This window comes from Garra rufa, chromosome 1 (genome assembly GCF_049309525.1).
Source record: "Garra rufa chromosome 1, GarRuf1.0, whole genome shotgun sequence".
NCBI classification, from domain to species: domain Eukaryota; kingdom Metazoa; phylum Chordata; class Actinopteri; order Cypriniformes; family Cyprinidae; genus Garra; species Garra rufa.
Genome location: NC_133361.1, coordinates 78,917,481 through 78,934,028, shown reverse-complemented (window position 1 = coordinate 78,934,028; position 16,548 = coordinate 78,917,481). Strand labels below are relative to the sequence as shown.

The window sequence follows — 16,548 nt, the reverse complement described above, 5'->3', positions numbered from 1 at the left end:
TAATAATTAATGATATTTCTAGTTAAACAAGCATAATGTTTTTTTTTTCAATGAAATAATGAATAAATGCATACGCTTATGAAAATCTTATATTTTATTTACTGACGACATCAGGAAACATGAATAAATTAGTAAAATAATAAAAGTAACCATGAACATAAATAACTACACATGGAACAAAGCTTTATTTAAACATATTGGTTTTTTAGTCTTTTTCTACTGAGGATGAAGAGACCACTGCAACATCTGGTCCAGATGAGGCAAAGGGCAGGTGGAGTGATGGAGGGTCTCATCGATGGCACTAGACCATTTCCAGGATGCTTCTGTGGATTTCTCCTTTCTTACTGCACACACCAGTCTGCAGACATTTCAGATCATACAAAGATGCACAAATATATTACAAAAGCTGTCATTTTAACAGCACAATGTCATTAGATCTCTGTATTGGAAGTTACAAAATGATCAATTTTTCTTTTCCCCAAAAATGCTGCAGTCACCTTTCCTTTCAGGTCCTGCTCCACCACAAAAGATCTGCAACAAAGGCACATAAATCAAGAATCAGAAAAGTTCTGTTATAGCTCTGTTAGAAATGAGTTTGAAGTTCAGTTAGGCCTACTATATTTACATTTATATTTACATTAATGTAAAGCAGTGACAGTGAATTCTCACATGGCGTCCATCACTTACTCAGAAGTTTCGTGTTGTGATGTGCTCTAGAACATTTTCCTGTCATTTGTTAAGTAGACATTAATGTCTTTAAAATGTATGTTTTATGTAAATCTGCTTTTGAAGACGTACGTGTATTACCTGGAGTTTAATGTTCGCTATAAGTCATAAAACATGTTTTAACAGTGAAATCACAAATATACTATAGCATAGGCTACTGTATAACATCTTGGCACCTTATGCAAATCAACAGTTTACGATAAAGTAGCTCAACAAATATGATTTTTAAGACAGGGAACCGTGTTTTGGTTTGTAATACTCACATTTGTAAACACCCTCATTGCGGTTCTCAATCACGTTCGATGATGACGTTTTGGCCTCCTGGGATTGAAAAGTATCCATCGATGAAAGACTTCAGAATCTGAGCTGAAGCAGTAGGACATCCGGGGATTTCTCGCCTACTCTTTTATGAATACTGAGGTTTCGAACGTACTTCTTTCTTCACATAGTCTTTTTTCCTACTATATAGTAGGTAAGTAGTAGTGATGCGCGGATGGCGGTTATATCCGCGGGCGCTGCGGATAATCCGCGGGTCGGGTGGGTCGGGTAATAAAAAAATGCATTCTGATTATTTGCGGGTGGGTCGCGGGTGGATGAGATAAATCAATAATGATGCAAATATTAACTACATTTTCTAAAACTTGAACGTGTTTTAAATATGTTTTTCATCAGGCAGAGACGATTTCATTTGTGTGCGTGTGTGTGTTTGCCTGTTCTAAGTTTTTGATGACAGAAACGTTGACATTCCATATAAAGTTTGAAGGGAGTTATGCCTGTGCTAATGCTATTGAGCACGGTAATGCAGCGGTGTAGTGCATTGGTCGCTTCGCGTTTACCCACGTCTCTGATGCGCATCATTCAGAAGTGTCCTGCATTAGCCAAAATCATGACAGTCCAACACATGAATAGCTAATTCAGTCGCATGTTAATAAATTGAAATATTCCCTAAAAACACCCATTAAAGACAGTGATGTGGTCAGGAACGTGGCGCCGTCTTCTTTTGAAATATATTTGAAGATTTTGCCTTATTCCAGGCGTCCATGCTGCCTGTTCATTCTTACGCGAAAGCATGTCAGGCTAGGCGCGCAGTGGTAGGCTATAATTATTATTGATTACTTATTTGAATCAGTAGATTATAATGAAAACAATACCTTAAAAATGAAAAGAAGCAGATTTTTACGCTCAGACCTTTCTTAAACTGGTGAACCCCTGTAAACTTCAGTCCAAGCATGCGTTCAAATACTAAGTTCAGACCGGCTCTAATAGAGAGAAAACCCGACCGATTTCGTCAGAGATTGCGGAGAGTCGCATCCAGATGTCAGTTAACGTTATTCTTTTCTGCATGGATTTGGCTTAAAATCATGAGTGATAAACGTATAAGTGTGAAACGATTTGCAGATCAGCTGAATCAATCTGCTGTTAACATGAACCATCAATTTATCATATCATCATGCAAAACTAAGAATTACAATAAGTGTAATATGACGATCGGGTGCGGGTCGGGTGCGGTTATCTAAATCAGAGAAAAATATAGGTGCGGGTGGGTGGCGGGCGGATAATTTATTTGAAGCTGCGGATTCGGGTGACGATTGAGCCCATCCGCGCATCTCTAGTAAGTAGGCATATTCGGACGCACTTTAAGTAGATGTACACCCGAATCTCGTGAGAATTAGTGCATTCGCCTACTAATTCTCGCCTACTCTTTTATAAATACTAAGGATTCGGACATACTTATTCGCTTGCCTACTGCTTTCCCCTGCTATATAGTAGAGAAGTAGGAGATTTCGGACGCAGCCATACAGAGCGGTGGGATTGGAAACCACTGCAGCACACAACGACAGGACTTCTTTTCACATTAGAAGTCAACAAGAAATCACATGACCCCGACGTGATATGAACACCAACCTTCTGATCTGGAGTCAGACGCGCTACCGTTGCGCCATGAGGTCCTGAACCCAGAGGTGATGTATTTTGCTTAACCTCCTTGACACAGAATGCAAATCAGTAAATATACATTGCTCAAGGAACACTCTTGATGTTGGACTTTATACTCAGGAGATCAAAAACAGATCGTCTGACCTCAAGGTGATTTGGAGCCAGACACTCTACCGTTGCACTACAAGATAGCGGAAAAATTATTTAGTGTTTCATGCTAAAGCACTTTGATAAACTATGCAAATCAGCTAGTCTTTACACTCACAAAGTCAAGAACAGTTCGCTTGACCTCAACATAATTGGAACACGCAACCTCCCGATCCGGGGTCAGGTGCACTCTGTTGCGGCCACGAGGTCGAGAGAACAAGTCGGCGTTCCTTGCTTAATTGCTTTGATTCAATTTGCAAATCAGTCACGGTAAAGGGCTGTAGACTTTATACTATGGATGTCAAGAAGAGATCAACTGATGTGATTGGAACATGCAACCGTCTGATCTGGATTCAGCCAAGCTACCCTGGTACCCCAAGACACCACAAACCTATCTGCTGTTTCCTGCTTAAGCCACCTTTTGTCATCCTGCCTTCAATAGCTCAGCTGGTAGAGCGGAGGACTGTAGATGATACATTGGCTATCCTTAGGTCGCTGGTTTGATTCCGGCTCGAAGGAGCTGACTTTTGAATTCGGCAAGAAATGTTTCCAAGATTTCTTCAGAGATTGCAGGGCAAGATATGCTAAAGTAACACGTCAAGAGGCAGATCTGTCACAGTACACAATGACAGCAATGGTTATTACATGAGATCTCAGGCTTAATAAAAATAACAGGTCAAGATACAAATCTATCACAGTACACTGGTGATTTTCAATCCTGATCCTGGGGACCCCCTGCTCTGGGCTGTGTTTCCCAAAAGCGTTGCAATCCTTCATACAACGTAGACGCATTGAAACCAATAGAGTTGCAATCAACTTAGGCTTACGATGACTCTGGAAGACGCGGCCCTGCATTTTTGTCTGTCTCCTTTTTCTGACACACCCAGATGAGGTCTCTCCTAACGAGCTAATGATCTGAATCAGGTGTGTTTAATAAGGGAGACATACAGAGCGGTGGGATTGGAAACCACTGCAGCACACAACGACAGGACTTCTTTTCACATTAGAAGTCAACAAGAAATCACGTGACCCAGACGTGATTTGAACACGCAACCTTCTGATCTGGAGTCAGACGCGCTTTTTTTATTTTTTACTTTATTATAGAAAAAATCATTTACATTCACAGAGAATAAAAACTAACATTAAAAGCCATGGGGAGAGTACCTTTAGATGTTTTACCACTAATAAACAATGTTGTAAAAACCTAAAAGTAAAAGAATCTCAACAACAACAAACACCACCAACAACAACAAAAAAACATACCTCACACATATTCTTCTTTAAACTCCCATAAAATCAACCCTGATCCCCTGGCATTCGCCACTTAAAATCTTGGAAGGCCTTACAGACATCATCATTAAAAACACTGTAAAAATCAACAAGCTTGTCCATATTCTTAAAATAACAGTGCAAGCATTTAAAATATTTTTCTGCCTTACATTTAAAAATGTTTACTACATTTGTGACTGTATTTTCCCTTTTCGCTATCATCCTCCTTTCCCACACCGCACTCTTCATAAGCATGACAAGCAAGTTTACTATTTTCCCATTTTTGCAGTGATTGCGTACTCCTAACATTCTTGTTTTATCCCATTCCATTCCATTTTCAAAGTTTCCTCCTTTAAGTCTCTCAAGTAATGCTTTGCAGCTCATGTAAAAAGAGTCCAGCTCTCTGCAATATGAAAACAGGTGAGAGAATCTTTCATCCTCGCATTTGCAGACTTTCCACGTGGGGCTTTCCTCTCTTCCGATTTTGTGCAGAAGAACATCTGTGAAGATAGTCCTGTGTCTGATTAAAAATTCAGAGTTTGCCAGTTTCGTCTCAACAAAGTTCCCTTTCATGTTGCTCCATATGTTCTCTTCTCTCAGGCCCTCGTATTTCTGTAGCCAGTAGTCATTAGCATTGGGTTTCTTAAAAGCTGCATCTCTAAAAATACCATCAAATCTTTTGACAGTACATTCATTAAAAATACACAATTTTCCATCAACCATTGCATACACCTCATTTTCTCTTATACCAGGTTCACCACTTTCTATTATCTTAACCCAGTTTTTTGGTATTGCACTTTTGATAATACCATACTGTTTCGCAATCTCTTTCTTAATGTAGTCCTCCTTCTCATCCTCCATTGCATCAATGACAAACTGAACTGGTAAAAAAACCTTTTTGAAACTCGTAAAACACATCTCTCACTTTGACAATCCCCACATCACACCATATCTTAAAAAACAATTCCTTTCCTTCATTGACAATGCTCCTGTTTAAAAACAATGGTTGATTTAAAATATCATCTCTTCCTTTAGGCACATACTGCACATGTTTCAAAAACTCTCCCCAGGCACTTAAGAGTTCTTTGTAAAAGTTAGGCAGATCTTTGCACATCCAATTTTTTGTCTTCATCCATAAAATGTTCTCTCCCAAATTAAAATTCCCACATTTGCTTAAAAAGTACATCATAGTTTTTTTCCAGACCGTGTCAATATTTTCATTTAAAAAAATTTTCACCATTTTGACTCTTAAACTGTCATGACTCTGGGCTGTGGGTTTTTCCTCCTCCACCGGAGGTCGCTGTTCTATTCCCCTCCACACTCCATGCCTCATCTCACACACCTGTCACTCTGATTACACAGCTGTTCCCCATCACACACAGACTATATTAGTCTTCACTCACCCACCACTCGTTGAGTTTGCATTGTTTGGATTGTTTTGAGTTCGGTCTGTGTTTGAATCTGTCTTGCTTTTGTCTTAAGTTCCAGTAGTGTTGTGCCGTGTTGGCCCTTTGGTTTTGTTTGTTTTATTATTATTTATAATAAATTCACCCTTCCCTGCATCTGGACCCACATCTCCTTCTACACACGTGACAGAATGCAAACTCCTACAGTGGGTCCAGCGGGGGAGATTTCTTTCGAGGCAGCATCGGTCGCTCGCTTCAACACCATCTACGCCTGTTTGGCGGCGATGGACGCCATTAGCGCTGAGGCGGCGCGGATACGCCCCTACTTTATGGTGAGGGCAGAGGCGTTTTTTCAAGAGAGGGCGACCGCTCTCTCTGTTCCGGACGCGGCGGTGACCGCGCTATCTGTTCCGGACGTGGCGGTGACCGCTCTCTCTGTTCGGGATGCGGCGGTTGCCGCGCTCGCTGTTCCGGACGCGGCGGTGACCGCTCTCTCTGTTCCGGACGCGGCGGTGACCGCTCTCTCTGTTCTGGACGCGGCGGTGACCGCTCTCTCTGTTCCGGACGCGGCGGTGACCGCTCTCTCTGTTCCGGACGCGGCGGTGACCGCTCTCTCTGTTCTGGACGCGGCGGTGGCCGCTTTCTCTGTTCCGGACGCGGCGGTGGCCGCGCTCGCTGTTCCGGACGCGACGATGACCGCGCTCTCTGTTCCGGACCCGCTGGCCGCGCTCGCTGTTCCGGACGCGGCGGAGACCGCTCTCTCTGTTCCGGACGCGGCGGTGACCGCGCTCTCTGTTCCGGACGCGGCGGTGACCGCTCTCTCTGTTCCGGACGCGGCTGTGACCGTGCTCTCTGTTCCGGACGCGGCGGTGACCGCTGTCTCCGTTCCTGACGTGGCGGTGTACGCTGTCTCTGTGCCTGGTGCTGCGACGTCCGCTATCTCCGTGCCTGACGCGGCGACGTCCGTTATCTCCGTGCCTGACGCGGCGACCTCCCCTGAGGCTCCGCTGGCAACAAGGCCTGCTCGCGTGACTCCGCTGCACGGGCCTGGCCCGCCGTCCCTCCCCCTGGTTTGCCTTCCCCCTTTCCTCCACCCTCCAGACTCGTGGAACGTCTGGGAGCCGTTCCGTGGGGAGGGGGTACTGTCATGACTCTGGGCTGTGGGTTTTTCCTCCTCCACCGGAGGTCGCTGTTCTATTCCCTCCATACTCCATGCCTCATCTCACACACCTGTCACTCTGATTACACAGCTGTTCCCCATCACACACAGACTATATTAGTCTTCACTCACCCACCACTCGTTGAGTTTGCATTGTTTGGATTGTTTTGAGTTCGGTCTGTGTTTGAATCTGTCTTGCTTTTGTCTTAAGTTCCAGTAGTGTTGTGCCGTGTTGGCCCTTTGGTTTTGTTTGTTTTATTATTATTTATAATAAATTCACTCTTCCCTGCATCTGGACCCAGATCTCCTTCTACACACGTGACATAAACTTTTCTTCCTCAGTGCTACGTCTAAAAGCCCCAAACCTCCCTTCTCAGCCACCCCTATAAGGGTATCATATGATATTCTCGGTGGCTTCTTTTCCCATAAAAAATTCAACCTTCTTTCATTGGCTCCTAAAAACTCTTCCCACATAATGTCATTTGTTTCCCTGTCATCGTGCCCCATTAAAACTCCTAAAATGTTCACTTCTCTAACTTCTTGAAAAGTAAAAACATCTTTTAAAATAGTAGCTTCACCAAATCTCATGTACACAGTTTTATCCTGATTCACTTTCCCTCCTGATCTACTGCAGTATTCCTGAACCACTTCCATTGCCACTTTGACGCTCTTTAGATCTCTTATTATTAAAGTTGTGTCATCTGCATACTGAAAAATACTATTCTCCTGCCCTCTGCCATCAATTTCTATTCCTCTTACATCCTTATTTTTCATTATAGCAAGACCCAAGGGCTCTGCCACCAGAGAGTATAATAGGGCTGAAAGGGGGCACCCTTGTCTGACAGACCTTGTAAGTTTAAAACTCTGAGTTAAAAAGCCGTTACACTTGATTCTAGTCACCACACCTTTATATAAAATTCTTATCCACTGTATAAAATTCTCTCCAAAACCAAATATCTTTAAAATCTCAAATAAAAACTGATGCTCCACCCTGTCGAAAGCTTTTTCAAAATCAAGACTTATCACATACCCTTTCATATTTTTCTCTTGTATGTAACTTATTATATCTTTAATACTGAATGAATCTTGTGGCTCTTTGGCTTAATGCTCATCTAAATATAATAGGGAAAAAATAGTTAGTAATGTGCATTTTGCAGGTATTGGACAACTACACAAATGTTTTTAATTTTTTTATAATGATACAACAATATATATTCAAGCTGACTAAATAATGGCACCCATTACAACAATTAAACATTATTTTATTGCTAATAAAGCAAAACAAGGTTACACATTTAATTAAAGATGTTACACTACAATTATACATATAAGTATTTGAATATGAAATTACTACATGCAGTTACGATAGGGATAAGATTATTGTTTTGTTTGGTTTACAGTTAGTTGCATCCAATTATTATTACTATAGTAACTACATATAGCATGTATTAATGGCAATGTAAAATAAAGTACATTGTTAGTTAAAAGCTGTGGTTATACATATGATAATCAATCTGAGAAAAAAAAAAGAACAAAGAACATTTATTTTTATTCATTAATTTTTGTAAGGGATATCTATATAACATTGCATTTTCATTTAAATTATTATTTGTAGCACTTGCATCTGTTTATATAAATAGTAATCCATCTGCAAACACAAAACTTGATTACTACATTCACACAGCAAAATCACATTAAATGTTAATTAGAAATGACAATGTCTACAACTAAACATATTTTTTAAATCCAAATCAAACTTTAAATAGAATAGATGTGTTTACTATGCAAAATTACAGGCAAATTGTGTTTTATATGTGAGATTATAGACAAATCATGGAAACAAAACATGATTACTACACTTTAACTATAGTAAAAGCATGGTAAATGACTTGTTTTTTTTTTCATTCATATTTTTATTTATGGTAAGACTGTTTACACTTAAAGAACAAGTAAACTGAGTTTAATAAGTAGGATTACAGGCACAATTGTGTTTAATATGTGAGATTATAGGCAAGTAATGAAAAGAAAACATGATTACTACACTTTCACTATAGTAAAGCCATGGTAAATGACGACAAACACAAGCACGTTTTTTGTTGTTGCTGTTCATTCAGATTTTCATTTATAGTAAGACTGTGTTCATACAGTTGTAATCGATCAGCCAAAAACACAACATGGTTACTACGCTTTTACTATAGTAAAAACAAGGTAAATTGTCATAAGGGATGACTGCATTTACAGCTGAAACGCGTTTTTCCCCCATTTAAATCGAACTTAAGAACGAGTAAATGGACTTTAGAAAGTTAGATTACATTTAAACAGTGTTTCATTATGGGCAATTCGTGACTCAAAAGTTTGTGAACACCAAACACGGATGAACGACGGACGGAAACGTAACGAGTTACCAATTAAGAACATTGTAAACAGAGAGGAAGAAAGTAGAAAACATGTATTATTTACTTTGAAAAGTTATCCTATATTCCGTTCGTCTGATTTTTGAACCTGACTTAGAATGAAACTAAGCGCGGTGAGTGGCTCTCAACAATGGAGCTCGAGCGGTGCGATTGGCTCTCGTACATTCTCACAATGGACCGCGAGCGACGCGATTGGCTCTCGTCCATTCTCACAATGGATGGCGAGCAACGCGACTGGCTCTCGTCCATTCTCACAATGGACGTCGAGATCGGCGATTGGACGAGGAGACGGCCGTGGAAAAAGATGATCCTGGTCCAGGTAGCCTAATGGATAAGGCACTGGCCTCCTAAGCCAGGGATTGTGGGTTCGAGTCAGAATCAGAATCAGAATGAGCTTTATTGCCAGGTATGTTTGCACATACTAGGAATTTGTTTTTGTGACAGAGCTCCACAGTGCTACAGAATGACAGTGACAAGACGATATATATTATAAAAAGAACAATATAGAGGTATACAAGACAGACAATCTGCAAAAATAGCAAAGACATTTGAATGGAAGTAAGTATGTGCTTTAAATAAACAACGGAAAAATGAATAAAGAATGTATAGTGTTGTATGTTCCACGATCAAGTGTTCATGAGATGGATTGCCTGAGGAAAGAAACTGTTTCGGTGTCTGGTCGTTCTAGTGCTCAGTGCTCTGTAGTGCCGACCGGATGGTAACAGTTCAAAAAGTGAGTGTGCTGGATGTGAGGGGTCCAGAGTAATTTTGGCAGCCCTTTTTCGTACTCTGGATAAGTATAGATCTTGAAGGGTAGGGAGGGTTGTACCAATGATTCGCTCAGCAGTCCCGACTATCCGACGTAGTCTCCTGAGATCAGAATTTGTAGCTGAGCTGAACCAGATGGTAATTGAAGTGCAGAGGACGGATTCAATGATGGCAGAGTAAAACTGTTTCAGCAGTTCCTGTGGCAGGTTGAGTTTCCTCAGCTGGCGGAGGAAGTACAGCCTCTGCTGGGCCTTTTTCACAATGGAGTCTATGTGAATGTCCCACTTCAGGTCCTGAGAGATGGTATTTCCAAGGAACCTGAATGACTTCACTGTGTTTACGGTGCTGTTCATGATGGTGAGTGGGGGGAGAGCAGGGGGGTTTTTCCTGAAGTCTATGATCAACTCCACAGTTTTGAGCGTGTTGAGCTCCAGGTTGTTATGACTGCACCAGACAGCCAGCTCTTTTACCTCCTGTCTGTAAGCAGACTCGTCACCGTCCTGAATGAGGCCGATAAGTGTGGTGTCGTCTGCAAACTTCAGGAGCTTGACAGAGGGGTCTTTGGAGGTACAGTCATTTGTATACAGGGAGAAGAGCAGTGGGGAGAGGACACAACCCTGAGGGGCGCCAGTGCTGATAGTACGGGTGCTGGATGAGAATTTTCCCAGCCTCACTAGCTGCTGCCTGTCTGTCAGGAAGCTGTTGATCCACTGACAGACTGATGTGGGCACAGAGAGCTGAGTTAGTTTGGGCAGGAGGAGGTTTGGGATGATAGTGTTGAAGGCTGAACTGTCCACAAACAGGATCCTCGCGTAAGTCCCTGATTTGTCCAGATGCTGCAGTATGAAATGTAGACTCATGTTCACTGCATCATCTACAGACCTGTTTGCACGATAAGCAAACTGCAGGGGGTCCAGTGAGGGTCTGGTGATGTCCTTCAGATAAGCCAGAACCAGTTTCTCAAATGACTTCATGACGACAGATGTTAGCGCCACAGGTCTGTAGTAGTTAAGTCCTGTTATTTTGGGTTTCTTTGGAATGGGGATGATTTCCGAGCGTTTCAGAGAAGCGGGGACTTCACACAACTCCAAAGACCTATTGAAGATCTGTGAGAAAATGGGTGCCAGCTGATCTGCACAGGTTTTCAGACAGGCTGGTGTGACACCGTCAGGGCCTGGTGCCTTTCTTCTTTTGTTCGTTTTGAAGACCTTGCGTACCTCATCTTCACTGATTTGAATGGGAGTTGCAGGAGTGGGGGAGAGGGGTGATGTTGGAGGTGTAAATGGTGTCTTTTCAAACCGACAATAGAACTCGTTCAGATCGTCTGCCAGTTGCTGATTCTGCAAAGTGCTGGGGGATGATGTCTTGTAATTGGTGATGTGTTTTAGACCTTTCCACACTGATGAAGAGTCACTGGAATGAAATTGGTTCCTTATCTTTTCGGAATAATTTCTCTTTGCCCCTTTGATCTCCTTTTCCAGTGTGTATTTGGCCTCTTTATACAAGACATTGTCCCCTTTCCTGTAAGCATCATCTTTGACATGACGAAGCTGTCTGAGTTTTGCAGTGAACCATGGTTTGTCGTTGTTGTAGGTTAAGCGAGTCCTGGTAGGAATGCATAAATCCTCACAGAAACTGATATGTGAAGTAACAGTCTCTGTAAGCTCGTCCAGATCAGTAGCAGCAGCTTCAAAAACACTCCAATCAGTACATTTGAAACAGGCTTGTAAAGCCCGCTCTGTTTCGTTGGTCCATCTCTTTACAGACTTTGCTACAGGTTTAGCAGATTTAAGTTGTTGCCTGTAGGTTGGTATAAGATGAACCAGGCAGTGATCAGAAAGTCCCAAAGCTGCCCGTGAGACAGAGTGATATGCATTCCTTATTTGGTGTAACAGTGGTCCAATATATTTCTATCTCTGGTCGGACATGTGATGTGCTGTCTGTATTTTGGAAGTTCACAGGAGAGATTTGCTCTATTAAAATCCCCAAGAATGATTAAAACAGAGTCCGGGTGTTGTTGTTCTGTCTCTGTGATGTGATCAGCAAGTTTCTGTAACGCCAGGCTCACGTGCGCTTGCGGTGGAATGTACACACTCACGAGAATGAACAAGCAAAACAGAGTCCCATCTGGGGTGACTTTCAGCAGAGTGGCGCAGCGAAAGCGTGCTGGGCCCAGAAGTCGATTGGATGGAAACCATCCTCTGCTAAGATTGTTTCACTTGTATATGTGCTCAGGTGCTGCAAGACAAGTTACAAATGTGTGCCAGAATCAAGTGATGTTGAAAAGACCAGTGTACAGGCTCTACATCAAGGTGAGCAGAGTGGCGCAGCGGAAGCGTGCTGGTCCCGTAACCCAGAGGTCGATGGATCGAAACCATCCTCTGCTAAGCTTGTTTCACTTTTATATGTGCCCAAGTGCTGCAAGAAAAGTTAGAAATATGTACAAGAATCATGTTATGTTGAAAAGACCAGTGCACAGGCTCTATATCAAGACAAGCACAGTGGCGCCGCGGAAGCGTGCTGTTCCCATAACCCACAGGTCGATGGATCGAAACCATCCTCTGCTAAGCTTGTTTCACTTTGATTTGTGCCCAAGTGCTTCAAGACAAGTTAGAAATTTGTGCAAGAATCATATTATGTTGAAAAGACCAGTGCACGAGCTCTACATCAAGTCAAGCAGAGTGGCGCAGCGGAAGCGTGCTGGGCCCATAACCCAGAGGTCAAAGGATTGAAACCTTCCTCTGCTAAGACTTCTGAGCTTGTATATATGACAGAGCCCCCAAAAAAGAGAAATGTTCAGAGCCTGTTTGTGATAACCTAAAGTCACTTGCTCCTCTCACAAAAGTTGTTCATCCAGAAGCTGAATGAGATGAAGAACTAAAAGAAAAAGTAAACAGCCGTGTGACAGCCCCAGTGGCCTAATGGATAAGGCACTGGCCTCCTAAGCCAGGGATTGTGGGTTCGAGTCCCATCTGGGGTGACTTTCAGCAGAGTGGCGCAACAAAGGTGTGCTGGGCCCATAGCCCAGAAGTCGATGGATCGAAACCATCCTCTGCTAATCTTGTTTCACTTTTATATGTGCTCAGGTGCTGCAAGACAAGTTAGAAACGTGTGCCAGAATCAAGTGATGTTGGAAAGACCAGTGTACGGGCTCTACATCAAGGTGAGCAGAGTGGCGCAGCGGAAGCGTGCTGGGCCCATAACCCAGAGGTCGATGGATTGAAACCATCCTCTGCTAATCTTGTTTCACTTTTTTGTGTGCCCAAGTGCTGCAAGACAAGTTAGAAATATGTGCAAGAATCATGTTATGTTGAAAAGACCAGCGCACAGGCTCTATAACAAGACAAGCAGAGTGGCGCAGCGGAAGCGTGCTGGCCAATAACCCAGAGGTCGAAGGATCGAAACCATACTCTGCTGAGCTTTTTTCGCTTTCATATGTGCCCAGGTGCTTCAAGACAAGTTAGAAATTTGTGCAAGAATCATGTTATGTTGAAAATACCAGTGCACAAGCTCTACATCAAGTCAAGCAGAGTGGCGCAGCAGAAGCGTGCTGGGCCCATAACCCAGAGGTCGATGGATCGAAACCATCCTCTGCTAAGCTTGTTTCACTTTTGTACGTGCCGAAGTGCTGCAAGAAAAGTTAGAAATATGTACAAGAATCATGTTATGTTGAAAAGACCAGTGCACAGGCTCTATATCAAGACAAGCACAGTGGCGCTGCGGAAGCGTGCTGTTCCCATAACCCAGAGGTCGATGGATCCAAACCATCCTCTGCTAAGCTTGTTTCACTTTGATTTGTGCCCAAGTGCTTCAAGACAAGTTAGAAATTTGTGCAAGAATCATGTTATGTTGAAAAGACCAGTGCACGAGCTCCACTTCAAGTCAAGCAGAGTGGCGCAGCGGAAGCGTGCTGGACCCATTACCCAGAGGTCGATGGATTGAAACCATCCTCTGCTAAGACTTCTGCCCTTGTATATATGACAGAGCCCCCAAAAAAGCGAAATGTGCAGAGCCTGTTCGTGATAACCTAAAGTCACTTGGTCCTCTCACAAAAGTTGTTCATCCAGAAGCTGAATGAGATGAAGAACTAAAAGAAAAAGTAAACAGCTGGGTGACAGCCCCAGTGGCCTAATGGATAAGGCACTGGCCTCCTAAGCCAGGGATTGTGGGTTCGAGTCCCATCTGGGGTGACTTTCAGCATAGTGGTGCAACGAAGGCGTGCTGGGCCCATAACCCAGAGGTCGATGGATCGAAACCATCCTCTGCTAATCTTGTTTCACTTTTATATGTGCCCAAGTGCTGCAAGACAAGTTAGAAATATGTGCAAGAATCATGTTATGTTGAAAAGACCAGCGCACAGGCTCTATATCAAGACAAGCAGAGTGGCGCAGCGGAAGCGTGCTGGGCCAATAACCCAGAGGTCGAAGGATCAAAACCATACTCTGCTAAGCTTTTTTCGCTTTCATATGTGCTCAGGTGCTGCTCAAAGAAACGACGATGCAACTGGTAAACTTGTTGTAATTTGCAAAAATATTCATTCATAATAGACTAGTTAGAAATGTGTGCCAGGCTCAAGTGGTTTTGAAAAGACCGGCGTGTGGTTCTCTCTTCAAGGAAAGCAGAGTGGCCCAGCGGAAGCTTGCTGGGCCCATAACCCAGAGGTCGATGGATCGAAACCATCCTCTGCTAAACTTGTGTCACTTTTATATGTGCCCAGGTGCTGCAAGAAAAGTTGGAAATGTGTGCAAGATTCAAGTTATGTTGAAAAGACCAGTGCAAAGGCTTTACATCGAGACAAGCAGAGTGGCGCAGCGGAAGCGTGCTGGGCCCATAACACAGAGGTCGATGGATCGAAACCATCCTCTGCTAAGCTTGTTTCACTTTTATTTGTGCCCAGGTGCTTCAAGACAAGTTAGAAATTTGTGCAAGAATCATGTTATGTTGAAAAGACCAGTGCACAAGCTCTACATCAAGTCTAGCAGAGTGGCACAGCGGAAGCGTGCTAGTCCCATAACCCAGAGGTCGATGGATCAAAACCATCCTCTGCTAAGCTTGTGTCACTTTTATATGTGCCCAAGTGCTTCAAGACAAGTTAGAAATTTCTGCAAGAATCATGCTATGTTGAAAAGACCAGTGCACGAGCTCTACATCAAGTCAAGCAGAGTGGCGCAGCGGAAGCGTGCTGGGCCCATAACCCAGAGGTCGATGGATCAAAACCATCCTCTGCTAAGCTTGTTTCACTTTTATTCATGCCCAAGTGCTTCAAGAGAAGTTGGAAATTTGTGCAAGAATCATGTTATGTTGAAAAGACCAGTGCACGAGCTCTACATCAAGTCAAGCAGAGTGGCGCAGCGGAAGCGTGCTGGGCCCATAACCCAGAGGTCGATGGATCAAAACCTTCCTCTGCTAAGCTTGTGTCACTTTTATATGTGCCCAGGTGCTGCAAGACAAGTTAGAAATGTGTGCAAGAATCAAGTTATGTTGAAAAGACCAGTGCATGGGCTCTTCATCAAGGCGAGCAGAGCGGCACAGCGGAAGCGTGCTGGGCCCATAACCCAGAGGTCGATGGATTGAAACCATCCTCTGCTAAGCTTGTTTCACTTTTATTTGTGCCCAAGTGCTTCAAGACAAGTTAGAAATGTGTGCAAGATTCATGTTATGTTGAAAAGACCAGTGCACGAGCTCTACAACAAGTCAAGCAGAGTCAAGCAGAGTGGCGCAGCGAAAGCGTGCTGGGCCCATAACCCAGAGGTCGATGGATCGAAACCATCCTCTGCTAAGCTTGTTTCACTTTTATTCGTGCCCAAGTGCTTCAAGACAAGTTAGAAATTTGTGCAACAATCATGTTATGTTGAAAGACCAGTGCACGAGCTCTACATCATGTCAAGCAGAGTGACGCAGCGGAAGCGTGCTGGGCCCATAACCCAGAGGTCGATGGATCGAAACCTTCCTCTGCTAAGCTTGTGTCACTTTTATATGTGCCCAGGTGCTGCAAGACAAGTTAGAAATGTGTGCAAGATTCGTTATGTTGAAAAGACCAGTGCACAGACTTTGCATCAAGACAAGCAGAGTGGCGCAGCGGAAGCGTGCTGGGCCCATAACCCAGAGGTTGATGGATTGAAACCATCCCCTGCTAAGCTTGTTTCACTTTTATTTGTGCCCAAGTGCTTCAAGACAAGTTATAAATGTGTGCAAGATTCATGTTATGTTGAAAAGACCAGTGCACAAGCTCCACATCAAGTTAAGCAGCGTGGCGCAGCGGAAGCGTGCTGGGCCCATAACCCAGAGGTCGATGGATCGAAACCATCCTCTGCTGAGGCTTCTGAGTTTGTATATATGACAGAGCCCCGAAAAAAGAGAAATGTTCAGACCCTGTTCGTGAAAACCTAAAGTCACTTGGTCCTCTCACAGTAGTTGTTCATCCAGAAGCTGAATGAGATGGAGAACTAAAAGAAATAGTAAGTAACTACATGTCAGCCACAGTGGCCTAATGGATAAGGCACTGGCCTCCTAAGCCAGGGATTGTGGGTTCGAGTCCCATCTGGGGTAACTTTCAGCAGAGTGGCGCAGCGAAGGCGTGCTGGGCCCATAAGCCAGAAGTCGATGGATTGAAACCATCCTCTGCTAAGCTTGTTTCACTTTTATATGTGCCCAGGGGTCCGTTCTTCGTACCTCGCTTACTACATCCAAGATCAAATGACACATCCAAGATCAAATCATCGCG

At 43.4% G+C, this 16,548-nt stretch overlaps 1 protein-coding gene and 3 non-coding genes across 4 annotated transcripts in view; 3 read left to right on the top strand and 1 right to left on the bottom strand.

Annotated features, from left to right (window-relative positions):
- Positions 1-16,548, bottom strand: part of LOC141320452 (uncharacterized) — an 83,777-nt gene that overhangs the window by 39,969 nt on the left and 27,260 nt on the right. The gene's annotated exons all lie outside the window — the stretch shown is intronic.
- trnar-ccu (transfer RNA arginine (anticodon CCU)) lies at positions 12,732-12,804 on the top strand. The gene has a single exon. It is a non-coding gene; the product is annotated as a tRNA-Arg (tRNA).
- trnar-ccu (transfer RNA arginine (anticodon CCU)) lies at positions 13,942-14,014 on the top strand. The gene has a single exon. It is a non-coding gene; the product is annotated as a tRNA-Arg (tRNA).
- Positions 16,301-16,373, top strand: trnar-ccu (transfer RNA arginine (anticodon CCU)). Its single transcript has one exon. It is a non-coding gene; the product is annotated as a tRNA-Arg (tRNA).